This window comes from Centruroides vittatus, unplaced genomic scaffold, assembly GCF_030686945.1.
Source record: "Centruroides vittatus isolate TY-2023 unplaced genomic scaffold, ASM3068694v2 contig_1026, whole genome shotgun sequence".
In the NCBI taxonomy this organism is placed as follows: Eukaryota; Metazoa; Arthropoda; class Arachnida; order Scorpiones; family Buthidae; genus Centruroides; species Centruroides vittatus.
Genome location: NW_027120665.1, coordinates 1 through 10,783, shown reverse-complemented (window position 1 = coordinate 10,783; position 10,783 = coordinate 1). Strand labels below are relative to the sequence as shown.

The following is a 10,783-nucleotide window of genomic DNA, read 5'->3' as shown; positions in this document are numbered from 1 at the left end:
GTTATTTGTGGCAGAGGCCAAAAGGGATGAAAATGTGAAAGAGAAGTGAGAAGGGGAAGGGGAGGTCACCAGCCGCACCAAGATTTTATTTGAAACAAATGTTACATAGTAAGAAAATAAATTTGACTACACAAGAAAATGGTTACACGGGTGCAAATGGAAGCGGCTATACAGTGGATATACAGTGCTACAGTGGTATAACAATAAGTGATAATCAATACATACAAGAACAAGCAGGTACGCGCGTTAATGGTGAACCGTAGTGTGAGGAACGAAGCCCATGCCTGAGCATGTGTGCGGCTAAGATAAGGAATAATTAAACTGTAACACAAAGTGACAAATGCTGAAAATGAACGTGTAATCGAAGTCGCTCGTTTTGGTGAAAATTAGTGATGTAACGAATATTCGGTTATTACCCGGTATTCGGCCTATTCGGCCTGTTCGCTATTCGGCCGAATACCGAATACCTGAAAACAGGAGTAAGAAATAACAAAAACACAGTAAATTAATCATTTTGGTAACTTTTATTAATGCGGAACATTAATCTATAATTATTAAAGTTAATAAAAAAGAGCATCTAACTCAAGTATTAAATTATTTCGTAATTAAATATTATTATAGCCTTTATCTAGCCCGATATCTTATGGCATTGATGGCGTGTAGGTTAGAATGTATCGGGCATTAATGTTATTGTTTAGTTAATTATGTTATATTTGTATTCGCGTATATTTTAATATTTTTTACGATATTTTAAAATGATTTGCGAAACGTTTTATTGAAACTTATTGTATTTAATGAAAGAATTATTTATCTATTTCTAGAAGATGAGTAACTATGATATAATTTATTTTATATATAAAGCAAAGAATGAGCATTTCGCATTATATACAAAAGATAACATTTGAAAAGATGTTAATTTTAAAAATATTGACAAAAACAATAGCAACAAAATATCACAAAACTTCACAAATAGAAATCCCCCAATAATATATTTGAACTGTTCCACAACTGGGGAGAAACTAGACCATATGTCCTCACTAAAGTATATCCTTAGGGTACTATTCAGTCTACAGATACGTAGTAAAAACAAAATTTTAAAGAGTTAAAAAGATCGATTGCAAATAAAATAACATAAGTTATAACTTACATCTAAATACCAACAACTGCCGAATCATATCGGGCTATTTACGGCTATTACATAAATTATAAACCAATTTGGCAGTAGAGGTAGACGTTAGGCTCCATCTCATATTAACTTTAATAATTATAATTTAATTAATTAATTTAAATAATTTAGACCTACTGGAAGAAAAAATCGTAGTGACAGCAGGGCCAATAGAGAGTAGGGTGCGCGATCCTTGCCATTATGCGGTTCGCGCGCCAATTTTCGTACGTGCTTTAATCAAGCCGAATAGTTTGGCTGAATATTCGGCCATTTGGCCACGCTCCTGAATATTCGGTATTCGGCTGAGGCCGAATATACTATTCGTTTTTAGCTTTTAGTTTTAGTTTAGCTTACTCGAAAGTAAACGCCCTTACACGTGTAAAGATTTTTTTTTTTAAATGTTGATTTCGAGACAAATGAGATATTTGTAAAATTTTTAAAGTTTAAAAGTTCTAAATTTTATTTAAAAGAAAATAGCATATATTATACACAAATCCAATTAGCTTTATATGTAACAAATATTCAATTTTCTTATTTATTTATCTATAATGATGTACTGTACAAAATGTAAAACTTAAAGTGGAAAAAATGAGACGTTCATTTATTTACTATTAGAGAAGATGCAAATGTTCTACTTTAATTACTATTTACCTGCAATTGTAAATAGTATTAAGTTTCAGTGTTTTCACAATAAAAAATTTCACTCATTTATAATTGGTGGCTGCAGATTTACTAATTATTATCCTTCGTACCCGCGCTCGAACTCAGTTCGAGCACATTACATAGCGTTACAAAGAAAACGGTTTTTTGGGCCCTGGGAGGACAAAAAGTTTTTTTTTTTTTTAATTTTCTGATGTTTTCTAAGTCCCCAAATTTTTTGAAAACTTTTTACCCGCGAGAAAAAATTTTATTGCGATTTTAATTAACCTTTAATGACGCGCGATTAACGCTTAATTGTTTTTTATGGGATTTTTTTTATGGAATTTCATTCATTTTTCTAAAGTTCTAGTGCTCCGATTTTACTTCGGTAAAGTTATTTAAAGCTATTTTCTGATGTCAAAAACAACATCCAATAGTTTTAAAATCTTTTTAATTAATAGATTTTATTATATATACGTTTAATTAAGTCGGGGGACAGAAATTTCAATTAAAATAGTAATTTTTAAAAAAATATTTAGAAATATAAGGCCATCTAGTATTCACCCTACTTTTTACCCTATTCCTCCTGAGACGTTTATGAGAATGTCCCGCGAAAGACGACACCAGCTGTTCTCAAGGTCATCCAGCTGTGTAAACAATCACTCATCTGTGTCAGATTTCGCTCAAAGGCGAGACAAAGGAAACTGTACTTTAAAGCTTTTTTTTCAAAATTAACACATTTCTTTAATTTTTTTTCGTTTTTATGCTTAATTACATTAAAATTAATAATTCATTTAAAAAAGTAGGAAAAAAGGAGCTAATACTGCACAAACAAACATTGTTTTATCTACATATGGAAGAAGTGAAATGGGTAATCTACAGTTCAATATTTCAAAAATTTTAATTCTACCAATGGTTCTCTCAACGTGAATTCTTACACGAGCAATTTTGTATGTTTCGTCCATTTCATTAGCACTAAACTGATTTTGATTTGGTTTTGAAAAAGGAGGCATAATTAAAATAGAATTTTTATTTTGGCACTCAATTTAATTTGAGGAAACCCTCTATCAGCTATAACAATATCTCACTCCTCCAGTTTTCGTAGAATATCACAATCATTTGTTATAAACGAATCTGTACTTCTTTCTCCATACCCACTAGAAAGAAAAGTTATGTCCTGATGGGGCAATTCCAATTAAATATTTTACAGTACATGCAGATTTATAGTAGGAATAAAACTGAATTTGATGTTGAACTGATGATGGCTTCTCAGTTTTAATTTCTGTACAATCGATGATTACTCTTGTTTCAGGATAATTTTCTTTAAATGATTCAGGTAATGTAGCCTTAATAGATAATTTTGTTGGCCAAATAATCCAATCTTCTGTTGCAACAAAAATAATTTCTAAAACTTGTAAAAACTATGTTTTTAATGGTGGTTCTATGAATTTCAAACAATGCACCTAATGCTGAATAGCACAAACCCAACTTTAACTTCATTAGAAAAATTAGTAACTTATTTTCCCAAGACAATTCATAAATTCTAACAGGACTGTTTGGAAGCGTGACTAAAAGTAAATTGAAAACATCGAATCCTACTGATATTAGATCTTTTAAAGATTGATCATCATGAAAAATTGCTACACCACTAAAATGACATGACCTATGATTTTCTCCACATTCTTTTGAAATCATTTTATGAAAATATTTGCCATCAGGGCGGCGCGCGAGTAACTTGCGCTCGGACTCTATATGATTGGCCAGTTATTTCAAGAAGCTTGTGACAACAATCCTTTCCTGGTCAGAGTAGCCTTGTTTTAACACAATAAGTACTTGTACACCCATTAGTTAAGACACTTTTGTTAGGCGATGGACTAGTTTACTAATTATTCGCAGGAATGAAGGTTCACCATGAGACTGTTAGCATAGCTTAAGGGGAAAGAACTCATATACAGTGTACACGTTTCAATGAACAATTGCATAGAGTATTTCTGCATGTTCAATTGGATGGATGCGAAACAGCTATTAAGAGAAAGTTAAAATGTCGTTGATGCATACAGTTTCAATAGCAACATCTTTTATTTGTAATATCAGGACTTTTGCTTACAAGCAGACGCCAGGACGTTTGGGTCACCAATTCGAACGAAAACTTGGTGAGCACATAGCTCTAAACACAAGCAGCTCTTTATCTAAATAATAAGACTCACTTCTCAAGGGTTTCCAAAAAACGAACCTTTGAAAATTAAGTGTTTAGTTTAGTTTTGGAAGTTTCATTTTTCTTTGTTGCGTTTCGCCAAAAAAAAGACGTCAAGCTTTTTTAATCTCTTGTTTTATAAGCTTTAAACGAGAGGGATAATAATGCTAATTAGGGTTTTTTATTTCCCGATCCTTTGCTTGTCCCGGGATTCCGGGATAAAAGTGAACTGTTTCCCGGGATAGAACTACTGTAATTATTTTTAAGATATCATTTGATTTCAAGATATTTTGTATATAATTATTTTTCATTTTTTAAAGTAATTTAATACGTTCTGCAACCTCTAAAATCATATTAAATATACTGTGTAAGATATATATTAAAAATTACCGTTGAATTACGTAGAAATTTTTACAAATAGAAAAAATTTATTAAAGTTTGCTGGAAACTGCATTCAACAATGACAAAATGCTTTAAATTGAGTTGAAAATTTAAAGAATAAAATGAACTTAGATCAAACTTCTAAGTTAGAAGGTAATTTTCAATATTTAAATAAAACATAATACAAAATATTATTGTAAATTTTTATAATAAGATTTTAAAAAGCAAAGATGGTCAAAACTCCGGTCAATACTCACTCGATCTGGTTCTTATTTTAGTAATGAAAAGTCCTGCTACAGAGAATGTTCTTTCCGATTCAATTGACTTGAGTGGAATCGTGTTTAATGCATTTAAGAGAAAACAAATGTTATGTGTTTTTTCACCCGTAGCCTGGAAGATTTCTACTTCGTTTCCGAGATTGTAGTACTTATTTTACTCTCTAGTATTCTTGATTTGTCTGTCTCGGCTGCTTTAATAGAGGAATCAAGCTTATAGCCCGATAATTCGGCAATTCGTTTGGCTTTAATAATTAGGTTTATGAAGAAAAACTTCATACTTGCAGACTTTGTACTCGTTTGTATCCTTGCCCAATTTGCACAACCGGGCATTACACAGTCATTGAAGCTTCTGAGCATGGTTAAAAATTAAGACAGCATATGCACAATTATTTCATATATTACAGGTTCTGACAAGTAAAGAATTTTTAGAGTCCTGTCACAAATAAGCTACATATTGATTATTGACAATCTGTGACATGCCATAACAAGGAAAAATTTTAAAAACAACTAATAAGTAGGTTTAAAATTAATAAATACAAATGTATTCTGACAGTTTATAAGTAAATTATACTTTCTATTTGCAAAATTTCCTCAACCATAACACAAAATAAGAAAAAACATGAATTTTTAAGAAATTTACGGGATTTCCCCGGGATGACAAAAATTACTCGAGATAAAAAAACAATCGGGATCCCGTTTTAGTAATCCTAATACTAATGATATGGTGAAATAATAAAATAATTTTGCTTGACAATAGAAAAGAAATTAAAATTGCAAAGGTAACATCGTATACGCAACATCGTATGGTTCCAATGCAGTGTCTTATTCAGTTGGCTAACGCCGGTACAAGTAAATCCTTATTAAATGGAATGTGTTTTGAAAACATGAATAGAACTAAAGAATAGTTTGCAAAAAAATTAATTTTCCTTCTGTCTTCTAGTCCTAAAATGATTGAATAATATTCAAATTAATTACGAATGTTAATTGAATTAATGTCATGTGGTTTTAGAACGTAGAAACAATTGAGAAAAGACAATAAATAAATCAAAGTTCATCTTCAGTTCTCAGTTTGTTAGAAACTCGGCAGAATACAATGCTACTGCGTGTTTAATATACTGTTAATGAATCAATTAATAAAATATTTTCATTGATTTTTATCACACGAAAAAGGCAATAAGTTTTTAACGTGTTACGAGTAACTTCACAATTATGGGTACGTTATCGATGTTTCTAGATCTACTCGAGTGTTTAAAACTTTAAATTGTGAATTAAAAGGTGAAATGATTGAAATAACTGTCCATCCGAAGCAACCCGAGAGAAATATTTTGGATAAGGCTGCACTAGCAACATTCATATCTTCGATTTTAGAAACAGCCATTTAGTTATAACGAATCCTTCGAAAAGTCTAACGAAACAAGAATAACGATGACGTCATTCTTGTTTAACTCGTTTGACTTAACGAATGTACCCTAAATTATCGGTGTGGTATCTTAACCCTCTTAACGAGGATGACTAATCACTACCTAAAATGGCCTTGACATGGTTAATCCTTTGAGTAAAACAGCCAATAGCCTTTGAGTAAAACAGGTGGTATAGGGAAGAAGGGTTTCAAACTTTTACCATTCATTTGGATAAAGATTTTTGAAGTGTTGAGACCTATTGAAATCTCTCTCCTTGTGTTACTTCATATATTTCTTGATACATCCTTTACGGTAAGTACGAAATTTTCGTCAATATATACGTAGTTACGGTAGCAGTATGATTCAAATTATATAACTTACGAAAATATTAATATGACGTATAGTTTGGGGCCTCTAGAGATTTGAATTAAAATAATTGAATCAAATCATCAAATGAAAAAGGAGAAAGATCGTATGTCCGCTAATTTTTATAAAATTGGTACACGGGGCCTTTTTAAATTGTTTAAAGAGACCTATTTAATAGACATATTTGAGAGAGATCGTTCTATACAGTATTGCTTTATTTTATCGACACCAACGTTTTTCTTCTTAATTATATTTATAATAGAGACATACATGCTAGACATGTCCAAAACACATCGAATATATGAAGGGCAACTCATTTAAAAAACGCTATAAACAAAAAATCATAGGATTACTTACCGACTGTGCACCGCCATCGCTTTAGCTTGTTTTGGTCGTGGAGCTACACATTGGAGGGCGGACGCGCACACAGCGTGTCACGTGACCTGGATTCGACGTCAGTCGCTCACGTGACTACAGCTCTGACGCGTTTCCGGACAACTTTTTCTTGTGGCGGAAGAATTCGTTCTGTTTGCACTATACCTCGCAGGCGTCACGTGATAGAGTAAAGACACCCTACGGTGCCCACATTAATAGCGGTGCTTCGCTGGGCTGCTGTTTGTAGACATTTGCGAACGACGGTGAAAAAAAAGAGACGCCCGTAATATCGTGATTAGGGTTTCTTATTTCCCGGTCTTTTGCTTGTCCCGGGATTCCGGGATAAAAGTGAACTGTTTCCCGGTCCGGGAAATCCCGGGATATAATAAATTATTTTTAAAATATAAAAAATATCTTGAAATCGAATGATATCATTATTTTTCATTTTTTAAAGTAATTTAAGTGTTCTACAACCTCCAAAATCGTATTAATAATGATGTGTAAAATATGTATTAAAAATACCTTTGAATTACGTAGAAAATTCACAAATAAAAAAAAATTTGTTAAAGTTTGTTCGAAACTGCTTATAACAAAAATTGCCTACGAATTGAGTTAAAAATTTAAAGAAAAAAAACTGAACTTTGATCAAACTTCTAACTTAGAAAATGATATTTTTTATTTAAATAAAACATAATACAAATATTACTGTAAATTTTTATAATGAGATTTTAAGAAACAAAGATGGTCGATACTCCGATCACTCAATCTGGTTCTTAATTTGGTAATAAAAAGTCCTGCTGCCGAGAATGCCCTTTCTGATTCAATCGATGTGGGTGGAATCGTTTTTAACGCATTTAACAGAAGACAGATGTTGTGTGTTTTTTCACCTGTAGCCTCAAAGATTTCTATTTCGTTCTCGAGACGCGTTTCAGTACTGCTTTTGTTGTCCACTTTTCTTGATCTGTCTATCTCAGCTTCTTTGATAGCAGCATCAAGCTTTTCAGCTAAAGTCATTGCAGATGAGCTTGCGACATCTGGTAGTTGATCTGTATCACCGGAAGTAGAATCAGTAGATACTTCAAAAAGACGATCTAACATCTGTTTTGCTGATAAAATTAACATAGTCTTGGTTGGTAAGGCTGGCAAACTTTTTTCACTTGGGAAAGTTGAAACTTTTCCATAATTCTTTCCACTATTGAGATATTGTATGAGGCCAGTCAGTTTTACATTTCTTCTCTCTGCTATGCGTCGAATAAACGACTCTTTTAGTCTTCTTGAAAAAGGTGTGTTTAGTTGATTTAACTCATTTATAATAAAAGAAAAAATACCTTCCGATGAAAGTAAAGTCGATCCTCTGTTGCCAAGCTTTTCTGCTCCAGCTTTTAATGGCTGCAGTGATGCCACGATGTCACGAATTACAGTAACTTCTTGTTTGTCAAGATCAAAATTGTCCGTATCTTTATTACAGTCAATGATTGCTTTCGATATGGATGATCTTATTTTAATAAATCGCTCTAACATGGCTAAAAGGCTATTCCATCGGGTTTTGGAATCCAGAAATAAGTGCAAATTTTTCCCATGTTCCTGTTCAACGTATTTTTGTAAGATGTTATTCTTTAAAGGTGATTTGCGAAAAAATTTTGCTATTTTTCTAACCTTATTAATGATTTGAGAACAGACGATTTCATTACCTAGTGTGTCATGTAATTCAAATGAAATATCTATATCGAAAGGATCTTCAGCCAAACGCTCACACAAAACACTTTCAAAATCAATACTATAACTAAAGTCTTCTTCATCTTTCTCAATATCGTCATTGCGCTCTTCATCTTCAGTTTGAATTTCTTCAGAAAGAGGGACTGCTACTGAAGTGGTTGACTTTTGGTACAAAACATCACATACCGCTAAATGAATTCCGTGTGCATAACATAACTGATGCTCACATTCAATTAACCTTCCAAATTTCACCATTACAGCTGCACCATCAGTAACACAAGCCACCACGTGTTTTTCTAAAGATATGTGAAATTCTTTTAACTTTTCTTTGATTACTTGGACAGCAGTTTCTGCAGGTAGAACATTGGAAATCTTCACCATTCCTAAGTTCCAAAATGTTCCGTCACTTTTGTGTATGTTTATATTTAAATACCGGCGATTGTTTAGTGAAGTATATTCATCCAAGGATAAACTAAACCTTGATCCTCCATTTATTTGGCTATCAATTTCAGAACATAATCGTTGTTTGATTTGTTTGTAATGCGAATGGATGAGATCCATTACATCTGATGGATTTTTTGGTAAAGTGTATCCTCTGTCTGTCAATGATTTTCTGATGAACTCACTTTTTGTAATAGAGTTGATAGAGATGCCATCTAAAGTCGCAAGTTTTGTTACTATTTCTTCACACGTTTCTTTTTTAATAAAAAGCGATGGTAAGGTTTGTTGAGAGGCTAATCGCTTACTGCTAGTTTCTCCAGTTTCCTCGGCTGTACGCTTAGTACTAGTGACAGATAATTTGTCAATATTATGCTTGTTACGCAGATGTCTGATAAGGCCGCTTGTTGAAAAACCTTTACACTTTATCTGTGTTTTACATTCATTACAGGTTGCAAATTCTTGTTTCAAATCCTTAACGAAATATTTCCAAACAAATGATTCTGACATTCTTGATTAAAGGGATTGGTTACGAACAAAATAAATTATAAATTATAACGTAGTATAAATGTAGATAATAGGCGATTACAGGAAAATCCTTGAGTTAACTCGCAGCTCACAAATTCACAAAAGGAAGTGTGACATATGCACAATTTATAAATAATTTTAATTTCAGTTATTCACATCAGATTTGTTAAATTTTACAGGATTGTATTATCTTTCAACTTTAGGGGAGTAAAGCTTTTTTTATTTTCTCCCGCGAAAGTAATAGATTCTACTAGTCCCCCACTTTGAACGACAACAAAGTGCTAATCGTTTTATTACTTTGTTTTCAAAAACTCCCTTATCTGTCAGTAGTGAGTTAAATGACTAACAAATTGTTTTTGCACTCGGGGGAATGTTTTCTTTTAAATTTAACAACTAGTATTGACAGTAATGAAGTCTATAATTTTGTTTTTAATAATTAAAAAAATATTGATAAAATAGCCAAATAAATGTTCGGGTCACAATTACTAAATGGTATTGCTACGTAATAAACATAGATTTTAATTGTTGCAAAATTGAAAGTATTAAATTTGTAAATAGCGTCCCAACTGAATAAAGTAATGAATAATCTGCCAAGTATTGAATAATGTCACCGTAGTGTGTCTGTAAAAAAGCAAAGTAAACTACAACACGGTTTCATCAGAATCAAAAGTATTAAATTTCTTATCGTGTTATGATCGCGAGACAGCACAGCGATAACACCGAGCGAGAAAATCGCGTTGTCAAAAAAGCTGCAATAACTTATTTGAAATTAATTGGGATTTGGCCGGTCATTGAAACCAGGAGAAAAAGATAGAATGTGTAGTATTATGGTAAAGGTTAAACGTTCCACATTGTTATTTTATTCAATTGCAATTGTGCTCATAATAATCGCGAGAATACAGAGCTCTCACTCTGCCAGATAATTCACTGCAGGTGGTAGTAAGGAATTGTTTTTCGCAAAATTTCTGTAAATATAATATATATATACAAATTTTTAAAACCTCTGTTGGAATCACTTCAGAACGTATCAATTGAGGATTACTACAAAGCCCGCAGTTCAACAATTATTTATTTTTGAGACATATAAACAAAAAAAACTAATAAGCAGGCTTAAATTAATAAATATAAATGCATTCCGGCATTCTGACAGTTTATGAGTTAATTATACTTTCTATTTGTAAAATTTCTTCAATCTTAACACAAAATAAGAAAAAAGTGAACTTTTAAAAAAATTGCGGGATTTCCCGGGATGAGAAAAATTTCCCGGGATATTTCCCGGGGTAAAAAAACAGCCGGGATCCCG

At 32.2% G+C, this 10,783-nt stretch overlaps 1 pseudogene; it reads right to left on the bottom strand.

The window, feature by feature from the left end:
* Positions 1-2,598: 2,598 nt before the first annotated feature.
* LOC136988112 (uncharacterized) lies at positions 2,599-3,499 on the bottom strand (annotated as a pseudogene).
* Positions 3,500-10,783: the final 7,284 nt, after the last annotated feature.